We start from the raw sequence: 22,583 nt of genomic DNA, 5'->3' as shown, positions 1-22,583 counted from the left end.
CCTTTTCATTTTTATGCTTCATACCCATGAGTAAGCCACGCAACGTAACACAATCAAGGTCAGATAACCTCATGTATAATTATTTTATGTTGATCATCTCTTCAAATCACCTGTTTCAGCACTCGCCCGATTGAGCCGCCACTCAAGAGACTCATTTTCTATATTTACTGATGAGTTCCCATCACTGAAAGCTCAACACAAACTACCTCTACATATCACTGAATACAGAACAACCCAACGAAAGCACCTGTATGGAAATGTTTGAAAATTAAATGTGCTGAAATTTGATGCTTTTTGCATTCGTGTATTCTCTGTGCTGATTTATTTACCATAGCTCTAATTCAACTATTAAAAGGGGTAACACTTGAGAACACTGTTCCGTCATTAATGAATAACTACACAGGAACACACGAGTAATGCAATATTAACTTTCTAATAACTACTATTAACTAAAAAGAAACTCTGATTAATGAATTGGTAAGTAATAGCGCAGAATTGAATGATGTAGTCCATTATCAGCTAATCAATAACTACTATTTATTTCATTTTTCCTGGAGGACTACTAAGAACTATAGGCTCATAATTAATCTGAATAATGCATAATGTACAATTAATTCTAAAGTGAATACCATGGTGACCCTTGTAAAGTCTGAAGTCATCATTTTTGTAAAGTTTTTGATAGTAGTGACTCAAGTGTTATCCTACTAAAGGAATTACTAATTATTTGGAATGGTATTCTAGAGTGAAGATCATGGTAACCCACTAGTAATGACTCAAGTGTTACCAAATGCGAAATTATTGTCCAAAATCTTTCAAAAACCTCAAATGCTTGCAATGACTTTCAGTCATTAATAGTGGGTTACCATGATCTACTGCATTCAACTGAGCGCTAATACTTACTAATTCATCAATCAGAGTTTCTTGTTAGTTAATAGTAGTTACTAGAATGTTATTATTGCGTTACTCATTTTTTCCTGTGTAGTTATTCATTAATGACGGAACAGTTTTCTAAAATGTTACCATTAAAGAATGTGGGACTGACAAACAATTTGCTGATTGATGAGAGCTAAGGTCTTGCACAACAGTCTCTACATCAATGAACGGCTGGGCAGATGATACCAACCATTTTGCCCTATTAGTCAGTCAAACTGTGACTAATCCATTTTTAAATCAGTACAGTCTTTCACTGAATTAATTTATAGCATCATTCCACTGATTCGGCTCTGAAACTGCATGCAAATGGCGATTTAGGAAGAACAAGTGGCTCAATGAACAATTTCAACTCTGTGAAAGAGTCCTCCAGCTGAGAATTATCCAGCTCTGAATCTGTTTTAATCAGTTTATCCCTGTTAGAGCTAATGAGCATGAGAGACCAAAATAAATTCAGAACAAATTCAGTGAATTAACTCAACTTCTTACATTTTTTAAAATTAAAGACAAGAGAACATGCTAATTAGGGATGAATTATGCTCTGTACTTCTGGCTTACACTCAGAAGCACTATTCGGACTAATTGGTTCTCAGGCTGATGTCTGTAAAAGAATTACTGCATGGATCCTCATGCATTCAGATGACACAGAAGGACGAGGGAGTTGTGATGTAATTTTGTTCATATAGGCAACAACACGTACACACTGCAGCTAATTACACTTCTAAGAGTTGTACAGAAAATAGTTCAGTGGCAAGCGGAATTCTCTCTTAAAAACGGTGATACAAAAAAAGAAAAAACTGTCTTGCTTGCATTCAATATCCCAATGATCTTTGGCTCTGTGAGTATCACTGAAAAAGTGATGGGTCATTTTATTGTCCAAAGGTCTTAATAATAATTCAAACAAAGATATGACATCCAAAGTATGCAAGGTAGTACAACTAGATCTTTTTTTATTGAATCCAAAAGGTTTTAATTATATTTTGCTACATACAAAGGTACTTTAAAGATTTTGAAGTGTCAAAAAGTAATTCGGTTTAACTGTCCAAAGGCCAATACAGCCACTTCATACGTGATTAAAATATCTTAAAATGTAATAAATGTATATATATTTTATTCTGCCATGATTTTATAACATCGTATATCAACATAGTGCAAAATGGTATTAAAATTATGTGTAGAAGTCATTGCTTTGTTATAAGAAAGAATGTCCGGAAAAATGAATTTCATTGATGTCATTCGGAGTAACCAAAATAAAAGGACCATTTTGGATCAAGTCATGCGTTCAATATCATGTGACTGGATGTGACATCATTCAGACACCTGTAAAGGGCCACATGGTTATGAAGCAAAATATTTACCTCTCTTTTTACTATTTGAAAAATAGAAACATCAAGTCATTCAGTACAACCGCTACAAAACATGGAAAATGTTGTAATATTTTAAAAACTTGTACTGAATATAAATTGCTCGATTGTCCTTTCGCTAGCTAGCTAGCAAGCCTGTTAGCATTGTTTGAAAATATTGTCATTAGGTATAACCAAAAGTGTCATTCGGTAAAACCGAAATTTTTGTTAAACCGAGTAACAAATTTTGTCCATCTTGTAAAAAAAATGACAAAAGCAGTGTTAATTGATTATAAAAATATTTTTTTATAATTCACATAATCTCATTGTTAACACTTAATAAAACTTCAAAATTAATTATCTCCATAATGTTTTTAAAAACCTTATTCATCAATGACCCACATATAACTTTAGTTAAGTTTCTCTGAAATAAGGCATCTTTATGCCAAATATTTGTCCTTGTTACCTGCAAAATTGTCAAATAGCAGCCCTGCAGCTCTTAGCAGTGGTCAAATAGATTTTCAAAATGACTTTTGGGCCAGTTCTTCCAAGTCAGCATGGAGATGACAATCCAAATAGGTATTAAATTATTGCACAATCCTGGAATTCATTAAAAACAGGTAATTCAGCTATGAATTTTCTCCTCGGGTGATCTGAGAAAAACTTAATTTTCCAAATAAAATCACAGGCTTGCACCTATAATTGCTGGAATTACATCACATTTTTAAAAAAATTACCATCTGAAGACTGTTAAAGCAGAAATAGTCAACAGAGGGACAGTTCGCTTTGCAAGTTGTCATTAAGTTGTCATTATGTCACAGTCCCAGCTGTAAGTGCTGACCATTCACACCCATAATGCTTTGCCTGTCTAGTCTTCATAGATTTAAGGGGTTCTACAGCCTACAATGATCTCTGACATCTGCAGTCTCTGATCAGCAAATCAGAGAGTCAATGACCGAATTCCAGTGCTAATTTGAGTGTTATGTTACTCAGTAGCACCTAGCCCAGCTGTTCACTGGATATTTCTCTACTGTGAATATTTACTCTTCCACTTTCTGGTAAACAGATGGATCTTTTCACTAGTGTCCTATTTAAAAGAAACATAGCAGACGATAACAGTGAGAACCAGGGTAGGTCATGGATGAATCAACTGTTCAATCAATGTATTTAACATGTAAGCAATGACAGAACAAGGAACAGGTGATGAATACTCATCGCAAGAAATTATTAATAATATTGTGAGTGGGAACCTGTGAATTATTTTTTTGGGAAATAATGTGTACACAGTAGGTGTTACTGGTACAACTGATACAAACTGGAATATGGAGCATACTGTTTACCACATAGCCTACTATAATGTCAAAATAAAATAAAATTAAAGATATTAAAGACAAAAATAAGACATTTATCCATTTGTCACCCTGAAAATAGAAGGTCAAGTCAATATGTTCTGTTTTGGCAAATATAGTATTTAGCATATACAGTATGCAGCAGAAATATACAAATGTAGCATTATATTATTCCCAACATAGCCAAATGTGAATGCATAACAAAGAACACATGCTGTAAAAATAGTAAGCCTACAAGCTTGGTATTCCAAACAGAGCCAAGATCTTAAGCGACATAAGAGTACTGACACTGGTAACTGTGTTTGATGCTCCTATCTATTATCATATAATGTAATGCAGTTATACTCGTGAAATCTCATTTTGATTAAAGCTGGCAAACACTAAACTGGACAGGTGCTTAGTCATATTTGAGTTGCAGCTATTTTTATACGAATTTGAAACCGAATATATCTCTGCCTTATTTGCTTGTTTTCATCTGTTCGTTTTAAAAAGTTCAATAAAGGTCAGTGCAGATTGCTTTAAAATACTTCCAAATTTAGTTCATTTTTAATTTTAGCTATACTCATGTATTAATAGAACTTTTGAAATGCATGTTTCACATTATCTGCATCACTAAAGTTCAACGGATGACTGACAGGATGAGACAGTCCTTCAGATTTGACACATTAGTGTTCAAACTACAAATGCCATTACAGTCATTACAGATGTTAAGGCAGGTTGTTCTTTGCCTCAGAGTCAAAAACTCTTGCATTACCTTGATACCGCGTTTGAGTGACCTTCACAACGGTGAATCATTCCATGAAATACGGCCATTCAAAACTCGAGAGTAAAACATGACATTTGATTTATCTGCTGAAGCAGGTTTGTAAGAATCAATTCAGTAATAACGTTCAAACCCTACAAATGTGCATCATTTTATAGAGCAAAATAACAAAGCAGGCTAAGAAAAAGCATTGCGGTATTGATGTGCAGTTGTAAATCACCCAAGTGCCCTGCCCCTTCACCTCTGCAGATGGGACAACAGCTTTTTCATTTACAGGCGAGTCAAAATGAAATCAGAGTGGAATGGAGGTGCCTGCGGCCCCGACTCCATACGCTCAATGAACTGAACAAATCAAGTCTACTGACTGGGCCAAAACAGGCCTTTATACATAAAGGTTACACCTAGACTAAAAGACGGAATCACTGTTCTGATTACTTCTATTTATGTCTCTTTTTCTCCTCAGCTCATTGTCATGGCAAATAAAGACCACATAAATACAAAATGAATAAATAAATAAATACACCAGGATTTCGAAATGACCTCAGATGGCATTCAACATTCAACTCAAAGCAAACTATCAAGCAAACTAAAGCAAATTCAATCCACGCCAAGGGAGTTTTCTGTGAAATTAATTGTAATCTATTGGCTGAACTGCCATCCATGGTGGAAAGTCAATGTTTTAAATCAATGATTTAACAGCACCATCTATTTCTCTTTGTTGACAAAGCAAAGCGTTGCTGCCAGACACCAGGCTGCCAGAGTTAACGCACACCTATAAACTCTGACTGCTACATGCAAATACATTTACCAAACAATTGAAAAGCACATATGGTTGACTGACTTGATGCAAATTGGAAAATTTACAGATTTACAATTGCTTTGCAAACTAATGGCAGCTGTTACGGATGTGTTTTTGTTCTTTTATATGATGCGTTTATTCTAGTTTTGAATTGAGTGTGTGTTTTTTCACTGTTTGTCCTCAGTAGGATCAATTTTAGTTAGCTGATTTAGTTGGCTTCCGCCCATCTTCATTGGATTGGATGACTGATTGTGGCAGGTTTAAAACCATCTCTTCCGTTCTTCCAAAGCAAACTGCTGCGACTTGTCTGGTCTCACTTCTTCTGTCTCCCCATCAGCCGCCAGATCATCAACGTTATTGTTATATGATTTGTTACAAATTTCAAGCAGTGTTGGTATCCTTTGTAGGGGTGACCTGCCCTTTTCTTTTTTGTGATAACATTTGTTCTGTTTTGATACTGTAGTTTTTTTTATATATAAAAACGGTTAGTTCCTGTCCTTGATTCTGATTGGTAAATAGCTGTGTTCTGCTTCACCCAATGGTTCTGTGTATCACCCAACATCACAACACTCCTTAGCAACCACTCTTAGCAATGTAAACTGTTTGTTCTCAGTTGATATTGTTCATTGAATCTTACTGTATTATGCAGAAGTGTATTGTGAGAAAGTGATCGAGTTTATTACCTGCATTCAGATTTAGCATTTTCCTTCAGGTCAGTACTATGTTCATAATAAAAAATCTGTTTAAATGTCCGATGTATTATCTTGTCCTTTTAACAGTTAAGGGGTTTTCCCGTGACTGACAGCGCTAGTCAAAGCCATTTGTCAGTTGCGTCTTGTTCTGTGTTCACAACAATTCAGTCTTTTCAATGTAAAAGTCTTCACTACTGACTGACACACTCATAAAGACAGTCCTTTGCCGCCATCTAATGGCGTAATAATGTAACTTCTGTTGCTGTTCACGGTCACACAATTTTTTTTCTGGCAGAAGGAAGGCTTTTAGTTAAATTTTACTTCATGAAAGTTGCATTGATACATATTTTTGGCTTTAATATTTGTATTGTGTGGTAACCGTTTTATAAAAGCAATAAGGTACTCGAGGCTGGTGCTGGTGCTTTCTTTTGCTACTCTAAAGCTCTTAACCTTATATATTTTTTCCAACATCTTTATAAAACATTTATCGGAGCTATATTCTTTGTTTGTGAAATTATTTATATTTCGGTGTGACAATTGGGAGGAGAGTTGGGTTTCATTTTCTTTTTATTTATTGCAACTTAACATTGGATGGTCGTAACACAGCTCTCGCATAATAATTATATATTAGTGGAGGATAGTACAACAAATTTTTAGATTAAAAAAAAGTCAATTAATATAGATCAAATTTATATAGAGCAAAAGTGACAGTAAAGACATTTATAATGTCTGTTTCAAATAAATTGGGTTGAACTTTCTATTCATCAAAGAATCCAGAAATGTATCATGGTTTCCACAAAAAAAAGTAATATCTGCTGAAAATTCAGCTTTTCCATCACAGGAATAAATTACAATTTTAAAATACATTAAAATACAAAACAGTTCTTTTTCGATAAAATAAATGAAGCTTTGATGAACATAAAAGACTTCTTTAACATAAATACATATATTACCAAATAGAAAGTTCAAAAGAACAGCATTTATCTGAAATGCAAAGCTTCTGTAGCATTATACACTACCGTTCAAAAGTTTGGGGTCAGTAAGAATTTTTATTTGTATTTTTTTGAAAAGAAATTAAATGAATACTTTTATTCAGCAAGGATGCATTAAATCAATCAAAAGTGGCAGTAAAGACATTTATAATGTTACACAAAGATGTAGATTTCAGATAAACACCGTTCTTTTGAACTTTCTATTCATCAAATAATCCTGAAAAAAAATATTGTACACAAATATTTTGTACAATTGTACACATTAAATGTTTCTTGAGCAGCAGATCAGCATATTCAGAATGATTTCTGAAGGATCATGTGACACTGAAGACTGGAGTAATGATGCTGAAAATTCCAGCTTTGCCATCACAGGAATAAATTACTTTGTGAAATATATTCAAATAGAAAACAGTTATTTTGAAATTGTAATAATATCTTCACAATCTTACCAGTCTTTTACCGTATCCATTTAGGATTAAATAAATGTAGCCTTGGTGAGCAGACGAAACTTGCTTTTAAAAACATGTAAAAATCCTTAGTGGTTCCATACTTTTGGACTGTACTATATATATATATAAGTATACTATCACTATGACTAGTACGCATACACAGGCATTCGACACATATGCACTATATATGAGCATATCTCTCGCCACATATGATATACTACCCATGTCAACAACTGTATGTTGTTCTTTCATTTTTCCAGAAAAAACCCACATAATGAGGCATTACTATTTAACCTTTCGCTCAACCTGAAGGATATTGGTCTCCATTCAGTTGGCTTGAAAATTATTAAAAATACACTGTTTAAAAGCTGCAGTGATTTCCTTGTTTTATTTACTAGTTAAAGTACAGTATAACTCAATATTTTAACTAATTGCTGCAAAGTAGAACAATCGAACAAAGCTTACTGATTAATCAGTGCAATAATCGATGATTAGTCGATTAATCGTTCTAATAATCGATAGATTAATCGATTATCAAAATAATCGTTTGTTGCAGCCCTAACGCTCACCCTTGCATACACATAAAAAGTAACTATACTTTGGGCTTAAGGGGAGGTCACTAAATACATGCCACTTTAGCCTATAAAAGCTGTTTTTTTCAGATTTTATTTTTTTTGTTTTGTTTTTTAATACTGCATTCAAATTTACTGTATTTTCTGGTTATATTTTAATAAAGAGACTGAGAAATAATTATATATTGTCATTATATCATTGCTAAAACAACGAATGAAACAACTAATAAACAACTAACAATCTAATGTTGGCCTAATGTTGCCCTATGTATATATATATATATATATATATATATATATATATATATATATATATATATATATATATATATATATATATATATACATACAGTAATTTGGTAAGTGAACTATACTTTTCACATGAAAGGTACTTTTGGAAATGGATAGATGCAAGCAAAAAGATAAGCTAAATGATGTATGCTATATATGTCACACCCCCCATACCAACATATCAAGCAAATGCATAAACAAGCCCAACAGTGACAGTCAATACATCTCTGTCTTTCTCACACTCTCAGTCAATCTAAGGGTAGATTTAGTACCACAGGTTGTCTGGGTCTGTGGCCCCTGTCAAACATGAACCTCTCTTTCTTCCTGCCGTGGAGGGCAGTATATACTCTCACCTGTCATCCCTTTGTTATTGCCACCCGTGTCAGGCAGGATGGTGAGCAATCGCGAAATGAAAATATGAGGGAAATCTACAAGTGAAATGGAGTTCTAGGCACCGTCGCCTCCCTCCCTCCCATCCTCCCCCAATCCAGTTCTCCTTGCTCCCGGTGCCCCGGCAGATGCCTATCACTCCACATCATACGCGCCACGCATTAAAACCTCCCTGCAATTCATTTTACCTTTTATTACCGCCAGAAAAGAGGCACTGCCACCTGAATTTATGGTGTTTATTCAAATGTCTGCAAATGCAGGCTGAATTATGGCTGCCCATGAAAATATCATTTACTGCTAATCTCCCCCCCTTTCTCCTGTCATATATATATTCTATGCTTGGATGTATGTGTCCATTCAGCTTCGCTCCAGGAACTGTGGGGTTGCGAGCATCCAGGGAAGAAATGTTGAAAATCAAGGAGAAACAAACAATGCTCGCATGGAAGCACACAGTCTGCAGACTATGAGACAAATACACCAACAACAGGCCTCAGAAGAACTCATTGGAGACTCTGTGTAGTTTAGAGAAGGAAATTTAACTCATTCCAGAATGCTTGATTGCACAAACTTGATTTGGAGACACAGAAGAAGAAACATCTATGCAATTAAAAACCGATACCAAGAAGTGTTTTGGGGTGCTAGCTTTTTACACACAGCATGCGTACGTTACTCATTGATTGATTGCTATTGGCTGATTAAATAAATGAAAGGTATATTAAATAATTAAATAGGCACATGGTTAAGAGCTTCCTGTGGACTATTTGAACAACTAATATACAGTATACAGTGGGAATCAAATGTCTGAGACCACTATGCTTTAATTTTGTATTTTTTTTAATTACATTATCAGCATAATTATTCAAGTGGAAAGTGAATTTCAGAATGTCTTTGCATTTGGTTTGTCCCTTTTGTTTTAATGACAGCAGCACTTGAGTCTTTGAGTTTTACTCATACTTGTGGAGTTCATGTTCTCCAGCATGACTTGAGATGAACCAAAGAGCATCTTAAAGAATTAGTTCACTTTCAAATTAAAATTTCCTGATAATTTACTCACCCCCATGTCATCCAAGATGTTCATGTCTTTCTTTCTTCAGTCAAAAAGAAATGGAGGTTTTTGATGAAAACATTCCAGGATTTTTCTCCATATAGTGGACTTCAATGGAGCCCAAACAGTTGAAGGTCAAAATTACAGTTGACAGCGATTCCAGATGAGAAATAAGAGTCTTATCTAGAGAAAACCATCACTCATTTTCTAAAAAATAAATAAATAAATAAATAAATAAATAAATAAATTGTATACGTTTTAACCATAAATGCTCATCTTGAACTAGCTCTCTTCTTCTTCTCTATCTGAATTCCAGCAGTGTAGACGCTGCTAAGTGTATTACTGCCCTCCACAGGTCAAAGTTTGAACTAACCTGTCATATACAATATGCTAGTGCAAGTATATAACAATTTAGTTCAAACTTTAACCTGTGGAGGCCAGTAATACATTTAGCAGTGTCTACACTGCTGGAATTCTAACAGAGAAGAAGAGAGCTAGTTCAAGATGAGCATTTAACTTCTTTTTTTTTTAAGAAAATGAGTGATGGTTTCTCCTGGATAAGACCCTTATTCCTCGTCTGGGATCATGTAGAACGTTTTGAAGCTGCAATGAAACTGTAACCGATTGGGCTCCATTGAAGTCCACTATATGGAGAAAAATCCTGGAACGTTTTCATCAAAAACCTTAATTTCTTTTCGACTGAAGAAAGAAAGACATGAACATCTTGGATGACATGGGGTGAGTAAATTATCAGGAAATTTTAATTTGAAAGTGAACTAATCCTTTAAAGGGATAGTTCACCCAAAAATGAAAATTGTCATCATTTACTCACCCTCAAGTTGTCAACCTGTATGAATTTCTTTGTTCTGCTGAACACAAGTATGAGTAAAACTTGAAGATCATGCAGTTCAAGTGCAGCTGTCATTAAAACAAAAGGGACAAACCAAATGCAAAGACATTCTGAAATTCACTTTCCACTCAAATAATTATCCTGACAATGTAAAGAAATCCCTTTAAGCTTCGATGAATGAACATCTGACCATCTGTACAAAGGAGTTCACATAAACAGTCTCACAAATTTGCTTATTTGGGTAGTGACCTAGAAATAGGACAGAATCTTAAATATTTCTCCATTTTACGTAACTTTTTTTTTTCAGGTTTCAATTAGATTTTGAATCAAAGATTTTCACTATGGTCTCAGACTTTAGGACTTGTCTGCTTTAATGTACAGTACTAGCCAACAAAAATGTTATGTTGTTTCACATCTCTTTATATCAAAGTGCAGTGTGACAGAATGCCTGAGGCCAAATTTGTACAAGAACATAAAATAGAACATCGACTGTGAATATTTTATACAAACCATTTCATGCAAATGCTAAATGGTCTCACAAGTGTAAATGTATCCCACAGGTGCATCTAAAAGTGGCATACTGTTAAATTGCTCATTGGCTTTTAAGCAAAGCTTATGAATAGCTACAATCATTCTTAGGCAGCTCTTTTAAATTACTAGGTTGGACAATTTGCACATTGCTGTTCCTACATGCCTGATACTTTTTCAAAGTACAGAAGTTAAACTGCATTATTATACAGTGTCACCAGCTCCATGTAAACTATACATATAGAACTAATGCATGGTAGGGGGGATTTCATATTGAATTCATATACAGTTTGACATCTTGTTCATGGTTGGGTGTACTTAAATGCGTTCGGGAAAGCTGACTGGAGCTTTTAAGAGCTGTAGGTGATGGGTGGTGAAACCAGACAGCTGGCAGGATATTGCACGTATATCTCACCACACATGAGAGGGTTGGAAAAGGTAGCTGTGAAAAAGAGAATTTCTCAAAAGGCCCTGAAGATTAAAAGGGTAGTTCACCCAAAAATGAAAATTCTGTCATCTTTTACTCACATCCATGACGTTCCAAACCTGTATGACTTTCTATCTTCCAAAGAACACGAAATGTTGAGTTTATAGGTGAATTTCTAGCCCACTCTTTTCAATGTTGCAAAAGTGAATAAGGATTGGGGCTGTCAAGCCATAAAAAGGACTTGTGCACCATATTACCAATTGTCTTCTGAAGCCATACGATCACTTTTTGTGAGGAACAGACCAAAAGTTGCAACATTGCACGTTCATGAAAGGTCATAAGAGATGTAGTGATGTCTGATTAAGTCATGTACTGTTATGATACATTTACAATGTTTTGGTCATTCTGAAGCTTTACAGCCCCAGTATTCATAGCCAAGATATTGTTCAAAAATTCACAATTTGTTTCCCACTGAAGGTAGTATGTCATACAACATTAGTAAATGGCAGAATTTTCATTTTTACCTAAGCCCTATAACTTTAAAAGATGTTCATATACATTATATTTATATACATTATGTTTAGGCCTACATACATTATATTTTCTGTTCTTTAATTATTAGGTGTGCGGGCAATGGATCACAGTTAATCCGTAAGGTCCAATGGTTTGGCACGCATTACCTGTTATTTAACCATCATAGAGTGAAAGTAGGAAGAAGAGGCGAAAATCGGGACTCGCGAGCCTCACACCACCGAAATGCGTGCACACAGAGAGAGAGAGAGAGAGAGACAGTTAGACAATGTGAAATAATTCCCCTTTCACATTTACTTGTGCTTGAACGGCACATACACACAAAATTATGTCAAAATACCTGTCTCGGCAAGTATTCTCTCGGTTATGTCATAAGTGAACAGTTAAGAAAGAAACCGTGTCATGTGTGTCAGTTATTCGTTCCATGCTTTCCTTCTTAAAGTGACAGCAGCCTAATATCCTTGCTGTTGTCTATGTCATTAATGTAAGTAAAATAAAATAATAATAAAAATCATTATCATCATCTACCATGTTCAAAGGAAAAAAAGAAGATAGTGAGGAGAGCAGTCAGGAGCAAAGTGATGAGGACAGCTTTTAGAATAAGTGTGTCGCGTAAAGTGTGAGTACCAAGCATGGGCGTAGAATACAGGGGGGACGTGTTCCCTGCAATTTTAATAAAACGTAAATTCGTCCCCCGCACTTTTTTCGGGCAAGATAGCCTATGCAAGACCTGTCGTTTTATTCTTAACTAAAATGAGGTGATCTAAACATTATGGACCGCTCATTCTCGTGTAATGTTTCATTCATACTGGAAGCCAGAGGGCGCTCTCTCGCAGAAAGTTCAAAATGGTTTTGTAGAAGTAATTCAGCTATAGAGGGTATGCACGTGACGTCACCGTCGACCGTTACGACTGCGGTCACGTCCACTGAGTGGCAAAAGACTGAGCGGCAGCATTTATTTTCAGCGTGAATGTCCCGAAAAACACACAAAACATATCCAAAACGTGAAAGAGCTTTGTGATTGACTGTACAAATAGCTTCGACACAAAACCTGAGGTATATATTTAAAGACCGCCGAAAGCTACAGAAAAAAGAAGCAAATAGATCACTGTAATTCACAGAAACAACTTGACTTCAGCAGATAAACATGGATTTGCAGTAATCATTTTGTGTCAAATTGTTGGATTTTGAGGTAAAATCATATCGTATATATTGTATTGTTATATAATATATAATTTATTATGTTGACAACTCATCAATTAAATATTTTCCATCTTATATTCTGCATAATTGGGTGTTTTTAAATAAACAACACTGACAAAAACTATACTATATAGAGGGTATGCACGTGACGTCACCGTCGACCGTTACGACTGCGGTCACGCCGCTGAGTGGCAAAAGACTGAGCGGCAGAATTGGTTTTCAGCGTGAATGTCGCGAAAAACACACAAAACACGTCCAAAACGGGAAAGAGCTTTGCGACTGACTGTATAAATAGCTTTGACACAAAACCTGAGGTATATATTTAAAAACTTGCAAAAGCTGCAGAAAAAAAAGCAAATGGATTACTGCAATTCACAGAAACAGCTCGACTCCAGCAAAGAAACATGGATTTGCAGTTATCATTTTGTGTCAAATTGTTGGATTTTGAGGTAAAATCATACCGTATATATTGTATTGTTATATATTATGTTGACAGCTCATTAATTAAATATTTACCATCTTATATTCTGCATAATTGGGTGTTTTTAAATAAACAACACTGACAAAAACTATACTATAAAACTATATGTTTTAGGGCTGGACAATATGACAATATAACATTGATATAAGTGATTACGTGGATTTAAACCTACCTATATTGTAGTTATATAAAGCGTTCACAGGCAGATTTGCTTTATTCATTTCCCCACCGTCAAATCAGGCACATATAAATATCAGGAAACACGACTCCTGGCTGCATGTCAATATCCATGGATTAGGTTTATTTGACAAGTTGTAAGGAACACTTTGAGCCCAACCTTTAGTGTAATTCGTTAGTTTTACTCGCGTTTTCGCAGTTTCCCCTATTAAATCCAGTCACGCAGCAGCTTCTTTTACCACTCAGTCCAACTGAGGGAACGCGTTTTCGGCGGGAAAGTGACGTCGATGCATACCCTCTATTCCCTCTAGCAGCAGCTGAATAAAATGCAGAAACGCATTGACTGATGAAACGTGAAGACAATCATCATCATTTATTTGCATTTATTGTCATTGTCACTTTTGATAAATTTAATGTATCCTTGATGAATAAAAGTATTAATTTCTCTCTTTGTGTTTGAATTGTATCATGGTTTCCACACAAATATGAAGTAGCACAATTGTTTTCAACATTTATAATAATCAGAAATGTTTCTTGAGCAGCAAATCAGCATATTAGAATGATTTCTGAAGGATCATGTGATACTGAAGACTGAAATAATGATGCTGAAAATTCAGCTTTGACCACATATATTGTACATTTTACAATATATTCACATAGTAAACAGCTTTTTTAAAATGTAATACTATTTCACAATATTACTGTTTTTACTGCATTTTTGATTAAATAAATCCAGCCTTGGTGAGCAGAAGAGACCCATTTCAAATGTACAATTGTAATGTTTCCAAACTTTTGATACCGTTTTTTCTGCCTTATTCTGTTATCTTTTTTTTTTTTACATTGTATAAAATTCATAAGGACTCAAACCACAAGTGTTTGTAGTACATAAACCAATCATTGTCACAAAATATAGGGGAAAATATTAGATGCTGTTTATTGTTCAGCAAGTGTATTATCAATTATTCAATGGTCAGATAAAAACTGGTATTACACCCAACATTTCTGTCCCCCTCACTTCTGAAATGATGGCTACACCCCTGGTATCAAGCAACATCTCCAGGTGCTCCCTTGAGAACCAGACCAAAAAAAGTTATGTGCACCCCTGATTATACTCTTACAGAAAGACATTTAAAATAATGAAACAATGGTTAAAATAGAATTTAGTCTAATACCATCATGTACAAATGCCTTTTGCTCAGTGACATCTCATCTATCCACCTCACATTGAATTCACGTTGTTTTCAGTTCTCCCACTGATTCTGAAACAAAGGAAACCATCATCAGTAGACATTCTAAAACTCTAGACTCATTATGGCACAAGTAACGCTGCCATTCATACATGTTATTCATCTAAATGTACACATTTAGACCCTATGGAGTACAAGAATTCAGTGTTTTGGGATCAGTAAAATAGCCATTCGTCAATAAAACAGGAAAGAGCGACGCATACATACAGTAAAGGAGGCAATTTTTTGAACGTTGCCAGGCAATGTCGCCGAGCGATGGACCCTCTTTTGACTTTTCAATAACAGAATTTTTTTTTTTTTTGTTTTTTTCCTGTGTGTGTTTGATCCTATTATTGGCTTTTTGTCAATTCCATATCCTTGTAATTAATATTATACTTTTAAGATCATACAAAGGGGAATTGTAACTGTGACACATCCTAGGAATAATGCAATCATGTTCCCTCTGAGCATAGCTAAAATTACAGCACATGGAGAAGTGGGTCTTTGTAATGATTGTAACTCTCTCCCTCCGTCATTACAATTAAACCAGAGCAGTTCAGCATATGCATCACAGGAGAACAGCTGGGCTGGAGAAACCATGTAGTTTCACACTTTCACAAGGAAATGAGGGTGACATGTTACTCAAAAAGGAACAGGTTAGAACTTAACACGAGTTACAGAAGGAAAAGTCTTTGAAATAACATAACTGTCTGTCTGCTGTCTAGTAAAGTCACATTTGCTCAGCATGAGCCGAGTTATCCGGGAGCGTCTTCAGCATGTTGACAGGAAGTCTCCTTTCATTTTTAAATCAATTCAGGGTAGACGTTATTAAGATAACAGACAACAAAATATTTATCTGCATGGCTGTGCATGAGGGTTATCTTATAGTTATTTGCTTGTCTCTCTCTGACAGCCTCAGAGTTCATCATCCAGTAATGTATTCCTGTTGGAAGTGCAGTACATCTCTTAAACAAATCAACAAGTCAAGGACAGCACTGTGATGAACTTACTACAAGACTTCTACTTCAGAGATGCTGGAACTGTTTAGAATAAATACAAATGCATCAAGGCCATAGGTCCAGGCCTTTATGAGGACAACAGTTCTGGCTACAGTGGAAGAGAGAAAGGAAAAAAAAAAATAACATGACACTTGGAAGTATGTGGTGTTTACAGTGAAGGAAAAGAGGTCAATCAACAATTAATTTAATTTTAGTAAAAGAGTAGCATGAGTCACTATAGCATAAACGTAGCTTCCTCAACAATGAAGCTTTGAACAAAGGAACAAGACACTAGCTACTTATTTTAAATTGATCAATGGTGACAAAGGCATTTATAATGTTACAAAGGATTTCTAGGTGCTCTTCTTTTGAAATGTATCACACAGAAATATTAAACAGCACAACTGTTTTAAACATTAATAAGAAGAAATGATTCTTGAGCAGCAAATCAGCATATTAGAATGATTTCTGAAAGATCACGTGGCACTGAAGACTGGCGTAACTAAAATTCAGCTTTGCCATCACAGGAATAACTTGAAAACAGAAAACAGATGGTTAGAGTTAATTCATGAATTTTTATGTGTGACTTAAGAGTCTAAATACTAATATTCATAGCAACTATACTGCATATAGGCCAAATGATTCATGCATTCATGAACTCAAGACTGGATTACTGTAATGCATTAGGTGATTGTCTTGCATCCTCAATAAACAAGCTACATTCAGTCCAAATGCAGCTGCTAGAGTTCTTACCATGTCAAGAAAATATGATCATATAACATCAATTTTATCATCTCTACACTGGTTACCTATTAAGTTCTGTATTGATTACAAAGTATTGCTACTAACCTATAAGGCCCTAAATGGTTCAGCTCCTGTGTATTCAACCGATCTTCTACTGCCCTACAATCCATCATGCTCTTTAAGGTCACAAAACTCTGGAGTTTTTGTAGTCCCTAGGATATCTAATTCCACATTTGGCTCCTAAACTTCCTGATAATGTTCGGGGCTCAGACTCACTCTCCCAGTTTTAATCTAGATTAAAGACACATCTCTTTAACCAAGCATTCACATAAAACATATAATAACCTTGTACTCCAGTTATATCAGATGAAATGCACAATTATATTTTGCTTGAAATGTTATAAAGAGCAGCTATGCTAATTATTTTCCTTTTGTTTTTCTGTTCTGATGCCTATCCCGAGATAACTAGAGAGTATGCCAGCTCCAGTTTGGATCCAGAATCTTACGAAGATTTCAGATGACCCAACACCTGTCAAGAGACGATGCCAACTCCTGCCAGGACTTCAGATGATGCCAAATTTGAAACTACATACACAACTGCAAAATTTTCTATATATTGTAAACTTTATGATCACAACTTGTAATAACTTGTTTTAATGAGATCATTGTTTAAGCCGAATTGAATACATGATGTTAGCTAACTATATGATTTGTACATTTCTGGACATATAGATATTACTTATACACAACCTCTGATAACAAATTACTCTAAATTGTAATGTAGAAATATGCATTTTCTGTAGAGATGCTTTGAAACGACATGTATTGTGAAAAGGGCTATATAAATAAATATGAATTGAATTGAATTCCTGCAGCGACTAGAATTTAAATTTTAAATTTCAAGTGCATTGAAGGTCCCACATTCCCACAGAAACAGTAAGCTCAAGGATGTTTCACTGCATTCTAAAAATGTGTTTGCAGCAGTGTCCTGCATGTCAATAACAAAAAAATTCTAGGAAGTTAAAATAGATATATGTTTTTTAAAACTTTTATGAACAAATGCATTTATAACTGCAGTTTGAGAGAAACTATTTATTTATGATGTAACTGCCCTGATGAAAATAACACCTTAAACCAGCCTGGGGTGCGTTTCCCGAAAGCATCGTTAGCCAACTATGGTCGTAAGTCCCATTGAACTCTTTTGGTAACAACGGAACATATTTCGCTTTGGGAAACGCACCCCTGGTCTGTTTGCTGGTTTTATAGAATGGACTGGTTTACTTAACCAGGCTAAAACACAGTAAATTAGTAAAAACAAAAAAGAAATAAAAATAAACCTGGGGCTGTATGTATAAAAGTTCTCAAAAATTATCTTAAGAATAGACTTAAGCTTTGACTTAAGTATCAAAATCATCTTAGTAAAAAGTAATACTTATTTAAGATTAGGAGCTACAGTATTTATAAAGAAGCTAAAAGCTACACTCTAAAAAAATGCTGGGTTAAAAACAACCCAAGTTGGGTTGAAAATGGACAAACCCAGCGATTGGGTTGTTTTAACCCAGCGGTTGGGTTAAATGTTTGCCCAACCTGCTGGGTAGTTTTATTTAAACCAACTATTGTTTAAAAATTGCTATATGGCTAGCTTAAAATGAACCCAAAATAGTTGGGAAATTAAAAACCAGATGCAATTAGAGGCAACAATAATAGACAAAAGGTGAATGTTTATTAATAAGCTTTAATACTTTATTAATATAAATTTTATAGTTTAATAGTTTATTAATATAAATTTATTAATAAGCAATTTAATAAATGTTTATTGTTTAATAATTATTCATTGAACATTAATAAATGTTCAATTCCAATATACTTTGGGTTCATTTTAATTAAGCAATACAGTAATTTTTAAACAATAGTTGAGTTAAATAAAACTACCCAGCAGGTTGGGCAAACATTTAACCCTACCGCTAGGTTAAAACAACCCAATTGCTGGGTTTGTCCATTTTCAACCCAACTTGGGTTGTTTTTAACCCAGCATTTTTTAGAGTGTATTTTCAAGAAAGACTTAGATTAGTTCACTTTGAAATGAAAATTACCCCAAGATTTACTCACCCACAAGCCAAAGGTTTATTTGACCTTCTTCTTTCTGATGAACACAATTGGTAAAATATCCTGATGCATGCAAGCTATATAATGGCAGTGAACGGGACCAACGAGTATGAAGCTGAAGAAATTGCATCCATCCATCATAAATGGGTTTAATAGAGGCCTTCTGAAGCAAAATGATGCGTTTGTGTGGGAAAAATTGCCATATTTAACAAGTTATAAAGTAAAATATCTATCTTCCGCCAGATTGCCTTCTGTATTAAACTTACGAAAAAAAAGCGCAATGCCTCTTGCAGTTCATAATGCTTACGCTAAGTTATGAAAAATGCGTAACTGACATGACGAGAGAGAGAGCCAACAAAATATTGTTGTAGTCAATGTATGCTTTTTCCTTAGGTTTTTATTTTTCTATGCATTCTATTCTTTTTTTTTTTTTCTTTTTTGCATAATAAAATAAAACCTGTAGCAGTAGTTTGCCTTTTTTTTTGCCAAACAATAAATACCAAAGTTTAGAGTTCTTCCCTCATATTTAACATATTTAAGAAGTATAAAAACTGTTCCTCATAATATGGTGGTTTAAGTGAACTTGTAGGGTCATTAAAAACAAATATGCCTTCTGGACATCATTTTTTGATGTGGTTAGTGCCACAATAGTGCTATTTAAGACCCTGCTTACAGTGGATTTATAGGCTCAAGTCATCACTGGTGCAATGCTGCATTTTTCAGTCTCCAAAAAAAATGTCATTATTACTTTCATTACTGCAGTTAGAGTATTGATTTGTAGAGTGGGAATTAAATTTCTTACTAGGTCAGTTACAAAAAGAATACCTTGATAGTCAAGCTTATGGTCTCATCAACTCCCTGTCATCATATAACTTCAATACATTACATCTTCATTGAAAAGTGTGTGGTCTCCTCCTTGTTACTCTTAATAGGTTAGGATACCTCTCCAGCACTCTTAAATCATTTAGGAGCTGAGACCTAGTCTTATAGCAACCTTTATGAATCACACTTATTCTTAAGTCTAGGAATAAGACTAAAATCATGTCATCGTGTCACTAACATTTTACTCTGAGCGGTTTTATACATATGGCCCCTGATCTCAGATGAGCTTTTCTCCCTGGCTATGATTTAACATCTCAATTTTTTAAAATATCCCATCATGCCTCAGGCTCACAAGGTTCCAAGCAAGAGAAAGAAAGTGCATATGAGGAATGACAGCAAAATGTTTGTAGATTCACGTTATTTAAACTTTAGAACATGTTTAGTAGAACCCAAATCAAAAGTTGCTTTTGGGAACAATGGGAATGGAAGAGAAAAATACAATCCACAAATACACATCACAAAAGAGGAAGAGAGAAGTGCACATATACACAGTGAGAGACAAGTTTCACAGACATAGAGTGAATTAAAACAGGAAGTCAAAAGATGGTGACACAAATAGACAGAAAGCGCTGCCTTACCTGCTGTCATATGTAGGAGGGAGCTGAGTCAGTCAGCGTGATACTTGTGCTGAGAAACCGACGGCAGTAGTCGACACATCCACCTCCAGCACTTTTCACAGCATGTTTGAAAAGAGCAGCACAATGCAGTCAAATGCCTCTAACAGTCAAAAATCCACTCTTTCCGTAAGTCCTCATCACTTGGTGGTAAGATCTACAAATATTTTAAGCCAAGATCTGTCTACATAACTGTAATTAATTTATTTGCTTTCTCGCATGGTTTCTTCCTCGGTTAGATCTGGCTTGTGTGTTGCGGGAGGGAGATGAAGGAGTGTTTGCTGTTTTGATAAATTGAAAAGAACTGAGAGGTGCATCGTGTGTCTTCAGGGCCTTTCAGTCTGGAGCGTACGGAAATAGAGTTTTAGTTACTGCATTTATTTTAGGAATACAAGCATACTTTGGAATATTGGCAGAGACGAGATGTGTGCTAAGGAGGAGTTAGCTTTCAGCTTTATAATAAACATGCTTTGCATACTCTTTGCAAAGCAATTAAATTCATGTTTTCCCATCTCCATAAACTAATCTCCCTTTAGAGTCAAGCGCTCAGTATGGGCAATCAGAAAGCTGAGAGAAAGAATTTCGGGCGATTCAAATTGGGCTTCCTTCTTCTGATAGCACACTGCAGGTAATGACAGATTAAATGAATATTTAAATAAGAAGGTGCAACTTTTCATCACAATCTAATCTCCAGATAATCACCTGGAGAGATCAGAGAAAGGCTTCTGCCGTTGTCTCTTCTCAGTTCACAGTTCCATCACCCAAATAAACTTCTGAGACTAAACAAACAAGATTAAACAAACAGCCAAAAAATAAATAATACATAAGTGCAGTTGGGATCAAAAGTCTGAGACCACTAGTGAAACTTCTCCCATACAAATGACCACTGTATCTGTAGTTATTAATATGCACCTTCTAACAGTGTGTAGTATGTGAATGTATTGTTCCACACTGTAGCATAATTAGAGTGGCTCTCTATGCTGGCAAAACAAATAACACTACCTCAAATATCTTATTGTACTCAAGAAAATGTACTTATGAATGGAATTATTGGAACATCAGCTGACAGTTCTCGTAGAAACTGGAAACCAATTAGCACTTTTGTTGCAAGTTCCTCAGAGAACAATACTTTTAAATGCAATATCCTCACTGGAATAAATAAATAAAAAGACAAAAAAAAGACCCGAGGAATCTGATAAATCCCAAAAAGTGGGGGTTCAAGTCAAGTATTAGCATATTTGATGAGTACAATATTTAAAGGGTTAGTTCACCCAAAAATGAAATTTCTGTCATTAAGTACTCACCATCATGTCTTTCCATACCCGTAAGACCTTTGTTCATCTTTGGAAATTATGATATTTTTGATAAAATCTGAGAGAAAGAGAAAGCAACGTAATTACCACATTAAAGGCCCAGAAAAGTAGTAAAGATATCGTTAAAATAGTCAACGTGACTACAGTGGTTTAACCTAGAACCACTTTATTTAAAGGTGCACTAGAACCAGTTTTAACAAGATGTAATATAAGTCTAAGGTGTCCCCTGAACGTGTCTGTGAAGTTTCAGCTCAAAATACCCCATAGATTTTTTTTAATGAATTTTTTTAACTGCCTATTTTGAGCCATAATTATATATGCACCGATTCAGTGCGTGGCCCCTTTAAATCTCGCGCTCCCCCGCCCCGAGCTCTCGACTGCCTTAACCAGCAAAAACAAAGTTCACACAGCTAATATAACCCTCAAAATGGATCTTTACAAAGTGTTCGTCATTCATGCTGCATGCATGCATCGATTCCTGTGAGTATAGTATTTATTTGGATGTTTACATTTGATTCTGAATGAGTTTAAGGCTATGCTCCGTGGCTAAGGGGCTAAAGTTAACATTACACACTGTTGGAGAGATTTATAAAGAATGAAGTTGTGTTTATGAATTATACAGACTCCAAATGTTTAAAAATGAAAATAGCGACGACTCTTGTCTCCATGAATACAGTAATAAACGATGGTAACTTTAACCACATTTAACAGTACATTAGCAACATGCTAACGAAACATTTAGAAAGACAATTTAAAAATATCACTAAAGATATCATGATATCATGGATCATCATGTCAGTTATTATTGCTCCATCTGCCATTTTTCGCTATTGTCCTTGCTTGCTTACCTAGTCTGATGATTCAGCTGTGCACAGATCCAGATGTTTT

General features: G+C 35.0%; 1 long non-coding RNA gene across 2 annotated transcripts; it reads right to left on the bottom strand.

The window, feature by feature from the left end:
* Nucleotides 1-14,729: 14,729 nt before the first annotated feature.
* LOC125253678 lies at nt 14,730-21,683 on the bottom strand. 2 transcript variants are annotated; one of them, XR_007181522.1, is made up of 5 exons: nt 21,085-21,683; nt 20,347-20,437; nt 16,049-16,145; nt 14,985-15,071; nt 14,730-14,879 (listed from the first exon to the last, which is right to left on the bottom strand). It is a non-coding gene; the product is annotated as an uncharacterized LOC125253678 (long non-coding RNA). The 2 variants fall into 2 exon arrangements; XR_007181521.1 differs by having other exon boundaries at nt 20,347-21,683.
* Between the last annotated feature and the right edge of the window lie 900 nt (nt 21,684-22,583).

The sequence above is a fragment of the Megalobrama amblycephala genome, linkage group LG19, assembly GCF_018812025.1.
Source record: "Megalobrama amblycephala isolate DHTTF-2021 linkage group LG19, ASM1881202v1, whole genome shotgun sequence".
Classification (NCBI taxonomy): domain Eukaryota; kingdom Metazoa; phylum Chordata; class Actinopteri; order Cypriniformes; family Xenocyprididae; genus Megalobrama; species Megalobrama amblycephala.
Note: the sequence above shows the minus strand (reverse complement) of the source record. Positions and strands in the feature narration are given on the sequence as shown.